At 36.0% G+C, this 16,075-nt stretch overlaps 1 long non-coding RNA gene across 1 annotated transcript; it reads right to left on the reverse strand.

Annotated features, from left to right (window-relative positions):
• Positions 1-13,407: 13,407 nt before the first annotated feature.
• Positions 13,408-15,162, reverse strand: LOC132040141 (uncharacterized). The gene is made up of 2 exons (XR_009410572.1): positions 14,675-15,162; positions 13,408-13,854 (listed from the first exon to the last, which is right to left on the reverse strand). It is a non-coding gene; the product is annotated as an uncharacterized LOC132040141 (long non-coding RNA).
• Between the last annotated feature and the right edge of the window lie 913 nt (positions 15,163-16,075).

A 16,075-nucleotide genomic window follows, 5' to 3' on the forward strand; every position in this document is an offset into this window, starting at 1 on the left:
GAATCCCTATCATGTGAGGTCTAGAGTTTTATTTTTGAGGTGAGACCCTACTCGTAGTAATATTTTATGTTGCAAGTAATATTGACTGGACAGTTTAGGTAAGCGTTTTTGGTTATTAAAGACTTAGGGGTAAGTGCGTGACATCTAGAGCGGCAGTGTAAGATTGGCTACTTTTGGAGAATTTATGAGTATATTGAGGTAATACAATGAGAGGTTCGATGGTTATATAATTACTATATGAGGCTTCAGGTTTTGCGTCAAAAAATTCGAGATTGTATCGGATTTGCATATCGGGTAAAGGTTGAAAAACACGAAGATTGAAATCGTAAGGTATAGCTCTTCAGTACTAAGTTGATAACTTGGATAAGACTCAACTTATGGAGTCAAAAGTGATAGACATGATTTGTTATGTGTGAGGAAAAGATTATTTTTGAATTCGACCGCCGCGAGGTGCGATAGATAAATTGGTTTCGGGAATTCGAAGTCAGCTCAAACGAATATTAGTGATATTCGAGAGTTGTGCATTCATTCAGGGTTAGCATGGTTCGAGTTAAGTTTAATGGTCTATGGTTATATTTCTAGGATGATATTTAAAGATTCGATGCGTTTCGGCTCAGATTTGAGGTATGATAGATTTAGAGCGATTAGGGGTTTCTTATTTGATGATATTTTCTCAGAACAGTTACTTGGATAGAATAATAGTTTACAATGAGCTTAATACAGATTTGAGGAGGAATTGTTGTGTTAGAGGTCTTTATAGAGACTAGTTGAGTTCCGACGGACTTTGCTCGGTGAGATATACGGTGGTATGATTCCTGTATTGTGATTTGAAGGTTTAAGAAGACTTGGAAACTAGCCAAGTTGGCTATCAGCAAGGTCCGTTTTCATGGAATTGCGTAAAGAACTCAAGTGAATCAAGCATTTATTTCTGGAAAGAGTGAGTCATAGTTCCGGGCTTGTGGTGTGTGTTCATGTGTTTCTAAGAAATCACGGTGCGAGTAACGACTTTAGAAGATATGGGAGAAAGAGTTAGCGGAATCAGAGTATTTTATCGGTTCAGAAAGGGCTATGGTTTGTGACCATATTTTAGAGGATTGTGTTGGTTTGGGAAAGTGTTTTTGGGGCCTATTGATCGCGTTCAGAGTTTTATCAATTAGAGAATTCAAGCAAAGCAATTCATTTATTAGAGGATCAGTTGCGAGGGAAATTTGAATACGGAGATATGAGGATGGGAGCTTGAGCTAAGTTTGGAGAGTTGTGCTCGGTAAAGTGAGCGATCAAATTTTTCTGAATGTTACACCCAATAAAGGTGTCATGCGATGTGTGAAGGAGGGAAAGTGAAGTCGAAGTGTATTGGCCTATTTGAGACTATCCATTGTATTGATCCTTTGTTTTATAAGTTAGTTTTCACCAGGCCGATCAGGTGTTCATTCGGGCTTCCATGTTTCTCTGTTGAAGAAGTACCATTCTGATGGTTCCTGTATCATTCATTGGGATTCAGTTATGAGCGATGAGAATCCTTTCTAGTAAGAGGAGCCCAATATGTGTTCGAGATATCCCCAGTTATTACGGGCTCAGGTATCTTTCCCCATCCTTTTCCTTGCCGCTCGAGGACGAGCGATTGTTTAATTGGTATATAATGTAATGACCCATTTGGTCGTTACTGCTTTTTCGATGCTTTTGATCCTTCCCCGAGCTTGTTTAGCTCATATTTGACCCGAGAGGACCGTTGACACACTTCCCAAGGTGTTTTAGATATGATTTTGGATGAATTTTTGAGAAATTTGGGCTTAAAGCGAAAAAGGGTTGAGTTTTGGGTAAACGGACCTTTATCGAAAATATGTCGATTTTGAGGGGTCCTTATGGTCATTTAGAACTTGTGTGTATTTTTGGCTCGGTGCCTAATGCACTCGGGTGCATTTTGGGACTTGGGTTGGAAAGTTAGTTTTGAGGTTTTGGGGGTTAACTTAGTCAACGTGACTTTCGATGGGAATTTTGAGGCCACAAGTACATTCGTAGCATGTTTTTATGTGTATATGTGCATATTTGGTTTGTGTTTGGGAGGTTTCACGATGGTTCTGAGGGTCGATTTCAAGTTTGGGAAGGCACCAGAAAATTTTGGTGTCTGGTGACAGCTTTGGCGAGGAAGCGGTAGCGCGGAAGCTCGCACGAAGGCACGGTCGAACGCTGAAGCAGTAGCACGAAAGCATTGGCCGAACCGTGAAAGCACCGGCCGAACCGCTATAGCACTGGCCTACCTATGGAAGCGGCCAACGGACCTGATTTCTTATTTAAAGGCCCTAAGTCTTTCATCCTTATTAAAGGCCCTTCCCTAAGTCTTTCATTCTTATTTGAAGGACCTAAGTCTTTCATTCATTACCCACTCCGAAAATAGAGCTTTTGGGAGCATTTCAAGGCATTTCTTGGGGGAGAATCATTGTGGTAAGTTCTTCCATCTTCATTACCATTCTATATTCCATTAATCATCATAGGAAATTTATAAAATATGATAGTTTCTTTAAGAACTTGATGATTGGAAGAGGGTTCCATGAGTACTTGTTTCTATTCTTCTAAATCATGATTTGTTGATTGGGTTAGCTTTATTAAGCATGGCAATTGATGACTAAAACCTATAATTGCATGATTTCTTTCTAATTAGTGGCTAAATTATGGGATTGGAAGTTAGGATTTATACCCAAACTCGAGGGTTTTGCCTAGAATTTGAATTTGAGTAAATTATTGATTCTTCTAGCTTGATATTGATGGGAATTGATCACCTAGAGCTTTAATTCCATGTTGAAACCCTTAGATTCCTAATTTCACCCTTCTGGTTCATAAAAACCATCACAAAGGTTTGGTATTTGGGTCTTGAATAGAAGTCGGGTTTGATCGATTGTTCTTCTTGATTCTAATTTCTTGTTTCGAATGTGTTTTGACTTTCTTTATCTCGAGGCTTAAAGGAAAGGAAAGTCTAAGGTGTGATTGTTGGTGATATTATTGCTTCGACCTTCCAGGTAGGTTACGGTTTACCCCATGGTGAGACTTCGTTTAGCGAAGCATATATTTAGACGATATTATCAAGAATGCATGTAAACCTTCGAGTATTAAGTTGGGTTGGATAATTGTCTTAGATTGGGCCCTGTTGTGTGATTGGGGTTAGCCACCCCATTGTATTGTGACTTATCTTGTTCTATTGTTGTTGGCTTGATGCCACGTGGAGATAGTAGATATTGGAGACTATTGATATATCTTGACCATGATATTATAGTATCTTACTTGCTAACGTTTGATACGAGGATAAAGTTTTATTATGGCTTATTGTATAGCCTTTTCATGATATTGTTGATGTGCCCATGCGTGGTACTTGTGATATTGATTTGATTATTGACATTGAACGCATTCTCCTCCTTCATGATATATTGATGATACTTAAGGAAGCACTGTTATAAGCTAGGCTCTGTTGGATGAGAGTGACGTGAGGACTGATGTCCGATGTTTATCCCGGAATTGAGGATGAATGTAGAGATTACCGAGGTTGTTGTCGGAATCGTGAGGTAGAGGTGATTGATAAGGTTGTTGCCGGAATCGTGAGGTACATGGACTTCGCGGGCATGGACTTCCGTGTGTGGTGTGCTATGCATTGCATTCATATTTCATACACTTTATATATTATCGCATTGCATTGTACTATGGCTTCTATTGTGATATTCTTGTGATGTACTTGTGATATACGGATTTGGATTGATATATTGAGACTTGACACATTTGGGTTTAGATGCTATAACATAGGTGATGATGTGTACTTGGTTACTAGCTCGTGTTGACTTATACCTTGTTGATTTACCTGTTTATCTTACTTTATTGCCTTGATAGGTGTTAGCTAATCTTCGTCGGCCTATGATACCTACCGGTACTTATTGTTTGTACTGACCTGCACTTGCTGCATTCTTTTATGAATGCAGACTTCAAGGAGGGTTCGACCTCTAATCCTCGTGGTTGATAGTAGTTCGAGGGTTGCTGCTTAGAGTCTTTCAGGGTGAGCTCCAGGACGTTCGCCGCCTTGAAGATTCTTCCTTTACTTATGTCTTATTTGATATTCTGAGAAATATTGAGACTTTTGATGTATTATTGTTATTTCCAGACTTGTAGATTCTAGTTAAAGGCTCATGTATGACCAGACCAGATACTGGGGTGATTTTGATGTATCTCTGCATTATTTATCTATTATTATGTTAGACGTACGAATTTCTATCTCTTCCGCTCCTGTACTTATTTATTCATGTTTTAAAAATTGTTGGGATAAGGGTTCGTTTACCGAGGGGGGGGGGGGGGAGTAGGTGCCCGCGCAACTTAGTGAAATTAGGTCATGACAAGAAGAAACTTCAAACTTCAATTGATAATATTGGATTGATAATATTGGAAATTCAAATTCAAAGCTTACAAATATGATTCATTTAATTTCATTAAAAATAAAAATAAAAAAAAAAAGACTTCAAAAAACTGATAACATTGCAAATGCAAATTCAAAGCTTACAAACATGATTTTCCAATTTCATAAACTTTAAAAAAAAAAAAAAAACAAAAACAAAACAAAACAAATAGAGAAACTTCAAATTCAATCTTTTGACAATCAAATCCAACTTCGACCTTCTAAAGTTCCACTTCATCTCTCACATTACCTGAGGGTGCCTATCAATAAGTGTCTAATTAGATGACATGTCCCCATTTTATTATTCTCGACATGTTTCAGTATAAAGTTTTACTCTGAACCTTATGTACCGTCTATTCAAGCAAAATAAATCCACACCTTACTCGTTTTTGATAGATTTTGGGGTCTAGATACACGAGGGGAACTATCCATTATACAAATAGGAATCTAATAGCAATTTGTGTGTGTGTGTGTGAGGGAGAGAGAGAGAGAGAGTTAGAAAAATTATAATTATTATAAGTAGTGTAGAGGTGTGAATGAAGAATGGATCGGACTATTTATGGGTGAACATAGGGTCAAAGTGTAATATTATAAAGTTGAGAGTTAAAATAAATTTTTGAAGGAGAGGGGTCGGGCAGCCATTTTGGCTGTTGTTCAACGACTAGAAATTGATTAATTTTTAAAAAAAAATTATACTTAACAGCCGGTGACCGAGTGCGCGCGACAATGGCTAGTACCTAGGCCCGGTAGAGACTTAGGACCCCTTCAACAGTCCCTCCCAACCTCCCGGCCCTCCCTCACGGGACCCTTTGGGCCATTCCAATCTCGGTTCTTACCGAGCTGGACATGGGCTGACTCGATCCTTTTGAAAAGTTTATGTGATAGTTGTTTGATTGGTATGGAATTTCGAAAAGAGAGAAAAATATTTAAAAATTTTGATCTAAAATAAGCTATATATTTGTGTAGCTACAAATAATTCTTATTAAGAAAAAAATAAGAAATTCAAAATTAAATTAGTAATAAATAAAAAAAGTGACATTCTTTTTAAAAGAGAGATACATGAAGTAATTATTTTTAAGAATAGCCAAAGGAAACAAAGACAGGAAAGACATTTTTCGAAAATGATTTTCATGAAGAAGCCAATTAAATCACAAAAATGAACAAAAAGCTTAATGGTGCACTTAGTTAAAAGCTTAGTTATTTACCAATAAAAATAGGGATGAATTCTCACTTAATGCCAAAAAATAAATCAGGAAAATGTTTTCCATTAGCAAGTCACTTTTGGTGTCTGATTATAGAAAATCAAAATGGGGAAAATAACTTGTCGGATAAAATCATTCTTCTTACAACTATCATGACTTCAAACTTCATAATAATTATTCCAACTAATACCTAAACAATATTATTAACCTTTATTACCCCCAAAAAATATCAACAAAACATTTTAAGATTTTCTAATGTTATTATCAATCGCTAATATATATTTTTCCAAAAAATTATTTTCCATTCACCAGCCAAACAGAAAACAGTTTATAGCAAAATATCTTAGAAAATATCTTTCAGAAAAAACATAAAAATTAAATTCCGCACTCCAAGCACTAATTTTGTAGCTCAATCTATGTAGCATTTAATAAGTAGATTCAAATGAAAAATGTAGGTTTATTTCAATATTTCGTTGGGATCAAAGTAAAGCAAAGAGAAATTTTTTAGTACTGTTCATTTTAATATGGTCAGTCAGCAAGCTTGAAGTTATAGCTATGCATGTTCATGGAAAAAATGAAGTATGAAGATACATGGTACTGAAAAAAATAATCTAATGCAAGAATCTTAAAACTTCAGGTGGAGGTTTGATTTATTTGGTGCATACTGGCCAGTCATTTTCATTCTTTGTGTTGTTGCTTCAAGGTTTACGAGTAATCTTCCAAACCATCGATATCATTGTAAGGCTGCTAAAGGATCTTGTGTGTTGCATTGTTGGAACATTTGATTACAGAATTTGGTAACCTCCACTGTAGATCAGTGACGTCGTGCTAATAAAAAGAAGCTCAAATAGCATTAGTCTTCTGATAGCAGAGTATATTGCAGATTAGTGCTGGCAAAATAAGCTCATAATTTGTTATAACCGCCCTTATTTTAACGGGTTGGGTGAGTGATTTTGAAGGAAAATTTACATATCATAGCTAACTTTAAAAGTTATTTATGAATAATAACCACCTTTAATTTAATTACTTTTCGTAACTATAATAATTTTCAACTCACCCATCGTACCTATACCAAATCCATTGAGTTATTTATTTGTATCAATATTTTCCCTCAACACCCCCCCCCCCCGGGGCGGATCTACTTGGGGGCCAGCGTGTTCACCCGAACACCCTCGGCAAAAAATTACAGTATATATATAGGGTAAATTTTCTGTGTTTATGTGCACATATTAACTTTTGAACACCCTCGGCAAAAAATTACAGTGTATATTTAGCTTCTTTTTTTTTTTCGAACACCCTGAATGAAAATCCTGAATCCGCCACTGCCCCCCTTACACCCTCTCTCTCTCTCTCTTCTCCCTCAACTCTATCCTTTTCCCTCTCTCTTCTCCCTCAACCCTTAAATACCGTCGCCAACCACCGCCAGATCCAAATCTGAAATCAAGGAAGTCGTGATCAACCCATTAAGAGCGGCAAAAACAAAGGAGGAGGAAGATCGGAGGCGTCACCGGATCTAGATCTGACGGAGATACCGGAATGCATGACTTTTTCTCCTTCTTTGCATCTCAGATCTGAGCATATCCGTCTAGCAGGAAACTTCTTCCTCCACCGCTGCTTTTCATGCCTATAATTTTGTCATGCACACATGAGGACAAGGTCAACTTTTCATTCCAACAATAAATTCTTAAAAGCCTGTAAAGGAAAAAGATACTAAAGGAGGTCCATCCATGATCCATCTAATAGTACTCTGTAGTCTGTACTAAAAGTTTGTAGAAAAGTAAAGATCCTGTTTTTTATTTCGTTTCAAAACATTAAAATTTTAAGTTTTTGCTCATTGACATTGTATAATTTTGCCGCCTCTTTCTCTTCCACTACCTTTCTAATTGGTAAATTATTATATACATACGGTGTATTTTATGTTTCTGCCGGAGACTTCACCGGATTTGATTTTTTTTTCATTTTTAAATACGGTATATTTGGTAATTTCATCGGAGATTTTTGACCGGATTCGATTGTATTTTGTATTTTCATTGAAGATTTGACCTGATTTAAGTGTAAATATTGTGTATTTACTGTATATGTTGATTGACCGATCTATAGATATATGTATTTGACTCTATGTATTGTTTGACTGATATATATATACACACACATATGCATTTGATTGTGTAGTTGAATACACGCGAAACAGGTAAAAATATAGTTGTATTTTGGCTGACTGTATTTTGGAATGGTGTATTTAGATACACTGAAATACATGCGAAAATACTCAAAACCAGCTACGAACTGTAATTATGAAAAAGATAGCTATAATTGGTTAGAAGCCTACATAATATAGTCATTGTTGTAAAATTAAGCTAAAAGAGCAACAATAGTAAAGGATGTAAACAATAGAAATAGACAGACAAGAAAGGAGAGATTTTTTATTCATCCAAAATGTGTTCAAGTCACCAACTATTACATACAACCTAACTATATAGGAATGCATTGAGAACACCAAAGGGTGTGTCATAAACATGGGTAGTAACTATTTGGGGTAACTATTTGGGGGTTATAGAAATAAAGTGTGGGAGTAGTGGTCATAAAGTAATGGGGGTTACATCTACAAGAGTTATGAACATGAAGTAATGGGAGTTATATGTGTGTGTAGGATAATAGACATCCATACATAAATATTTTCATAACACCCCCCCCCCCCCCTGATGTCTATTATTAGACAATATGCCTCGTTAAAACCTTACTAGAAAAAACTCAATGGGAAAAATCGTAGTAAAGGAAAAAGAGTACACATATCTTGCAATACGCTTATCTGCTGCCTCTTTTAAAACCTTGCTAGGAAAACCCAGTGGGACAAAATCTCGACTAAGGAAAAAGAGTGCAGCGGGCATTTTACTCCCCCTGATAATAACATCATTTGATATTTCGAAGACAACACATTCAAATCTTGTACATCAACTTCTCAAATGTTGAGGTTGACCATGTTGTCGTTAACAAATCTGCTAAATTGTCACTTGAATATCTTTTCACCATTCCTTTGAACATTGTGTTTGAAAATAACTTTCGACAAGACGTGTTTTATTCCATTCCACCTTCAACGTATCAATGCTTGTAGATGATGCCTTCCAATGATCTTATATACCAGCTTTCCAAGTGTTGATATTGGTCATGTCTTTGTGACTAACTCACATCCACAAAGATGTTACATCCTTGAGCTCATCGTAATATCAATATGTCATTTGCTTGCTTTACGGTCATTGTTATCTTTGCATGATTTACATAAATAGCAAATAACTGACTTTTAGCAGAACAATATAATATGGCAAAGACCTATATGTAAATAAATAACCTGCGTGCCATCGAACGTTAAATAGAGCATATAATCTTCCTGCATTTGCATAACCAACAAGCCCTTGACAATATAAATCTATACCAATAATTGATTTTACTCGAGTATCTCCACGTAGAAGTAAAATTATATCTTGCAAATACATTAATAAAAATATTATCTCATGAATTATAAGAGCAAAAAATATAAGTGCACCAATTACACAAATACATGGTACTTTCTGACCATTTTCGGGAGATTCAAATTGATCTTTCGTATTGTTAAGCGATTTCATGGCCATTGGGGTACTCAGTGGAATCGCTTTAAAACCTTTTAAATCCTTCAAGGATTTTCATATAAACTTCATTGTCTAGCTAGAAATGACAACAATTCATTATCCGCATTCAAATTTTTCATGTATTGTCAGACTGATAAGAAACCTCATTGCATCCACCATAGGAGAACTTATCTCCATACAATAATGCCAGGATTTTCGCGAAAAACTTTTATGCCATAAGGCACAAGTCGTACTTTAAATTTTATGACTTTATTTTTCATTTTACTTTTCGCACAATAATTTATTTGTACCCCACTGACATTATATCTTGAGGTCCTTGGACTATAGATCCAAAATATCACTTTTCCAAGTGAAACAAAATATACTTGAATTGCGTATTTATTTGGCCAATCATTTATCTGTCCACTATTTAAAAGATTTAAATTCAAGATCCTCGTCACCGTTTATAATATTGAGCACCACATTATATCAAAAGATACCGTCGACGGTCATTTGGTATCGGTTCCAATATGACATAACTTATCGAGATCTCTTTGTTTTTCATCATTTTCAGGTACCCAAACCTATCCAAAGGTTGTATGAAATATTATGTCGTGATGCTATTTTAAAGCACTTGCCTGATTAGTATGATCGTCTTTATCATTTGCTCCTATCCTTCTTCAAGGAGTTTTATCTTTGTCTATCGCCATAGACTCTGTTCTTCAAGGCCTTTAATTCTAATTGAAATTTGAGCATTTGTAGCTGGAATATAATATACACTTTTTGGGTCAGTAAATCCGTCTGCCAGTTAACTTGAATTATCCTTTCAACGAGGATCATACCAGTGATAATTCATTAAATATACCTTATTTTCTAGCCGCTTATTATCCCTCTCCCTAATGTTAGGAAATCTAACATTTACCTCCCAACATTATTTGGGGACCCATCTTTATGCATTGTAGTGGAGCAATTAAATCATATGCCGCACATTCAAATTTTTAGATGGGAATTGTTTGGTTCTTGACCCTGAACCAATTATGATAAGGGAACTTATTATAACTTGTTGGCTTGATGCGTACAAGTGTTGCCGCATATAACATATCTCATCCCAAATTTCATTTTGGGAGTTTGTTCTCATAACCAATTGTTTAGCTATAATTGGAGGCATACAATTTCTGCTAAACAAACTTGGATATAAACCAGCATCATTTCATAATTTGGGATCCTGCACTTAATTTTGAGCAAACAACCTTGCGGAAACCAAATTGCAAGTTGATACCAAATGCACATGTGACCATAAGATAGATGCATCTATTAAAACCATATAATAGTAAACGGTCCACATGGCGGGTGAGCGATTTATATATATATATATATATATATATATATATATATATATATATATATATATAAGTCTTTTATACGTTCCAAAATCATGGGATACAATCCCAACCTTAGCTGGTAAATTAATCAATTTGTCATCATGAGAACAAGAAGCACAAGAGAATTCTTGAAAAATATTTTATTTCTTCAATATATAACCACATGAATTCTCAATTATTTTCGCATCACATTTAGAACCGGGATGGCCAACCGGTCATGGCAACAAACATTTCTTTCAGTAAACTTCTAGTTTACTATCACATGTGACTCCATTATCATGCTCATATTTGTATAGTTCGAACAGGAGGAAAAGGCGGGTAACCTTTCACATAAATATTTATAACCCGCTTTGGTTGTAGTAATATGAAGATATAAAATCTTTCCATAACATATAGTCTCAATATAATTCATATTTGGCCAACGCCTTTGAAAAAAGTTTCTTTTGAGACTTACTACAACACCAATATTATGAACAATTTCATTCCTCTAGGTAGTAACAAAGTAGCTTTTCCTGAGCTCCAATTAATTATGTAGTACCGCATATATCATAACACCATCCATATGGTGAACATCTCCTTTTACGGAGTAATTGTCATTATGGTCATGGTCAAAACCTTTATATGCAAGATTTATTTGTTGCTATTACCCTTCAGCCATTCATGATAAGATATACCGCAATATTTGTGACGTACTAAAAGTACGTGGCCAATAACCGTTTAAGTCAAAATACAAATTTTATATTTCTCTCAAACTCCCTTAGAGATGAGTTGTGGTATTTAATCAACCATACATTAGCACGTCCTTATTCATAATTTTTATCACATCTTGACACATTCACTTTCAAGAATGGTCGAGCATTTATAATGCTTCTCACAAGTCACATTCTCTTCAAGCAATGGACTAAAATCATATATATATACGTGCTTCATAAATTTTATTATAAGCCCATTGTCTTTATCATATTCATAGACCACCTCGATATCACTTTGACACTGTATTCCTTTCTTTTGATGGAGGATTTATAAAATTTTATCAAATTAGGTCACACGACAACCGCGTGCCCATTGACCTTTCATACCATATTGATGACAAAAATTACCTTCGCCTTTAGAAGGATCATTTTGAGAACCACAGTGCTCTTCATTTTATTATTACCAAGATGATGACTTTTATTATTTTCGTCCCTTGCCACGCCCACATTTATTCACATATTAAACCATTAGTCTTCTTTCAGACTTTTTATGCACTGCTACCATATTCCCCTTTCGGAATGGATCATATCAAATGGGACGGGCTTCATGATTTTTCACACATTATTTTGCCATAGTCATCATTATATTATCAATATAGTGCATCGGGACTCAAACCCAACGTCTTATCCATATAAAGGCATGTTAGGACATGAATCATGGGTTCAGTCCCAACATCTTATATTGTCATCATAGTGCACAGGGGCTCAAACCCGATGTCTTACCATCTAGGTGCGATGGGACTTGAATCCACCGTCTTACCCTCAACCAACGGCATAATAGGCGAAAGTTTCATGAGACTCGCCCTCAAACCAAAAAATTACTTACGGTGGCCACGCCAAATGTATATTTTCAGGTGCACTTGATTTTGAGTATAAATAATCTTGAGAAGTACATACATATATTTATCCAGAAGTCAACTGAGAAATTTGTATTGTCGTATTAGCTGCACAAATAAAACTCGGTATGGAAGTAACCAAATGTAATGAAAAATACGACGCAAAACAAATAGCACAATAAAAAGAAAAAGGAAATAAGACCATATACACAAAGGGAATTAAAGGAGGTGGGAAATTATTTGTTCCCATATCACTCGTGCCAATATCAGCCAGTACATGGCTCCTTTCTCGTTTCGTCAAATTCGAAAGTATTTTCACAAATCTCATTTCCAGAGGGAACAAAAAATAATGGAGGGAGGGAAAGGAGAGCTATAGTTCGTATCATATCATTAATGAACCGCCATTTAATCTTAGGACCTCCAAAGAAAATTCCATATAAACAAACATAGCATCAATTAAATTTTAATAATGAAATAACAATATTTTGCTAGATGCTTGTATATATCATGTTAACCATTCATCTTTCTGATAATAAAGGATAGACATGATTATATGAATTGGTAAACAAGTAGATTAAAAAAAAAAAAAAAAGATAAACATTGTAGCCTCACCTGATTCAATTCTCAGTGTGGTGAAATTTTGCAACGTAACCTTGACTTTGCAACGAGATATCCTTGCAAGATATTTAGAATTGTGATACACAAGGAATACATAATCATACACATGCTTGAATTCATCAAAGAATGTGCAAGACTAATGCATATATATTATTATATTTTGTATCTTTCCTGTCTTTGACACATAATAGTTCCATTTACCAAATTGGTGTGTACGGATAATCCTATAATCACATAACCTCAAATTTCTAAAATGAGTCCATTTGTAAAATTAGTGCATGTGTTAGCCAACAGTCAGTTCTATCAGGAGATCGAACACGCAAATTTAATTTTATATGAAGTGCAAAAAGGCATCAAACTAGTTACCTCCGGATTACAACTGTATAACATTCCATACCTGTGTAGTCAACACCAACCTTCAATTAAAATAGATATGGAACTAAAACTAGTGGAATGCTTCTGGAAATCCCGAAGACCCTTTAGGAATCTCACGTAGGGATGTGTTGCGATTAGAGACTCGTGCTGATAACGTGTTGTAAAATTAATCTAAAAGAGCAACAATAGTAAAGGATGTAAACAATTGAAATAGAGAGACGAGAGGAGAGATTTCTTATTCATCCAAAATGTGTTCAAGTCACCAACTATTACATATAACCCAACTATATATAGGAATACATTGAGAACACCAAAGGATGTATCATAAATATGGGTAGTAACTATTTGGGGTTATAGAAATAAAGTGTGGGAGTAGTGGTCATAAAGTAATGGGGATTACATCTACAAGAGTTATGAACATGAAATAGTGGGAATTATATGTAGAGGAGTAATAGACATCTACACATTAATATTTTCATAACAATTATCTCTGCGAGTTGCCCTTTTATCGATGGGTAAAATATAGGTTGAAGCCCATATATAACCCATAAGAATATGGGTAAATATGGGTTCTAACTCAATGATGCTTCAACAATTCAATGTATAGTTGATAAGAATATTTCTCCTCCCTGAAATCCACTTGCTCCTCCGCTGAAACCTGTATACGGTAAAAACCGGGGTAATGTTTGACCGGTGGGACCGGGGGCCAGAAAAAGGATGAAAACGAGTACGAGCGTTTAGACCGGGGGAATTGCATCAGTAGTGCTTGATCAGAAGAAGCCGGAGGAAAACCGTAAGGTCCGATTTATCCGGGGCAAACTACTTATCAGTTAGTCCGGTTTCTACATGGCCGAGTTGATCGTGGCCGTTGGTCCGGTTTATATATGGCTGAGCTGATCGTGGCCGTTAGTCCGGTTTCTTCATGACCATTATGATCGTGGCCGTTGGTCCGGTTAATCAGTTGTTCAATTGCCACGTGTGAAGATCATTTTGCCACCTATTACTGTCAGTCGTACGGGTGTAAGACCGTACGATCCAACCTTATCCATATTAGGGCTTCCTTTATTTCTAAAAAGGGATTGATGATGTATGAAAGGCTCATAGAGAAAAACTATAAATATGGGGCATTTCCCTACTTTTTAAGGGTTGGCTTTTCGCATCCAAAATATTGTATTAGAATTTATCTCTCTCTCTCTCTCTCATTCTCTCCGGGTTTGGTCCGGTTTGAAGTATTAACTTCGTTTAAGCACATTATTTAATATTGCAATCGTAGCACACATATATATATATCTAGCTCAAACCCATAACACAAACACATTCGTTCAAATCATTAGCATACTGATTTACATATATTTAAGTCATCTATAAGTGAATCCACATATACATTCTTCATTAATCTACATAAGATTAAAGTATCCACATATCCTATACCTCATTTACAAATTCAACTTATTACCTAATTTCGGGGTAAACAAAACCAACTCAACGGACTGTGTCAGTTTTAACCAATGTTGTCCCTCAGTTTTGAGAAACCGATCAACCTTAAATAGTGACTCGAAAGCATATTTACTTTTGTATTGCTTGGTGTATGCCCTTTTTAATCAAGGGGGATAGTTGAAGTTTGACATAAAATTATCTAAATTGGACTTAGTTTATGACGTTTGATTGTCAGATTATGTTTTAAGTTAGTAGACCAAGTTTGAAAGTAGTGGTAATTATATAAGTATATCTGATATTAGCTAAGATTTTTAGCTTTGCAGTTTGTAACTTGTGTATAGGCACTTTAGTATTGAGAAAAATATGCAGCAGATAAGTCGAAATTCTCCGCAATTTCTGTCTAATTTTGTTCTTTGCTGCGGTTTCTGTCTAGTATGTTCTGCATTTGTTCTTTTTCCTTCTGAGGTTTATCCTCTTTCTCCTCCTCCTTTGGTCATTGTCAATAGTAGATTTGAAAGAAGTGGAAGTACATCTTTGTATACGGTAAAAACCGGATTAACGCTTAGCCGGTGAGACCGGGGACCGAGAAAAGGAAGAAGACAAGCACGAGCGCTCGGCACCGAGGGTATTACATCGCAGAAGTGCTTGATCGGAAGGAGGTCGAAGGAAAACCGTAAGGTCCGATTTATCCGGGGCAAACTTCTTATCACAGCCAGTTCGATTTCTCCATGGCCGAGTTGACCGTAGCCGTTAGTCCGGTTTCTCCATGGCCGAGTTGATCGTGGCCGTTAGTCCGGTTTCTCCATGGCCGAGTTGATCGTGGCCGTTGGTCCGGTCAATCAGTTATTCAATTGCCACGTGTGAAGACCGTTTTGCCACCTATTAGCCGGTCGTACGGTGTCGGACCGTTACGACCCAACTTTATTCATATTAGGGCTTCCTTTATTCTAAAAGGGCTTTATGATGTATGAAAGGCCCATAGAGAAAAACTATAAATAGGGGGCACTTCCCTACTTTTAAGGGTTAACTTTTCAGATCTAAAACATTGTATAAGAATTTATATTGAAGCGCTCTCTCTCTCACTCACTCTCTTTCTAATTTTGGTCCGGTTTGTACTGTTTAACTTCATCCAATCATATTCGATATAGCCTATAAATATACATATATATACCTAGCTCAAATCGATAATATAAACGAATCCGCATATACATTCCTCATTAGTCGAAATAGATTAAAGTATCCACATATCCTATACCTCATTTATAAATTCAACTTATTACCTAATTTCTAAATACAGCTTATACCCACCTGGGGCTAGGATAATAAAGTGGTCTTTAATCTCAAGCCAAATCACCCACACATTTTTCAATCTTTCGTTCGACTCGTGAAAACGGATCAAATGGCGAGTAGTGGGACAATCTCGGTCACGTCAACAACAACGA

Source organism: Lycium ferocissimum, chromosome 12 (genome assembly GCF_029784015.1).
Source record: "Lycium ferocissimum isolate CSIRO_LF1 chromosome 12, AGI_CSIRO_Lferr_CH_V1, whole genome shotgun sequence".
Classification (NCBI taxonomy): Eukaryota; Viridiplantae; Streptophyta; class Magnoliopsida; order Solanales; family Solanaceae; genus Lycium; species Lycium ferocissimum.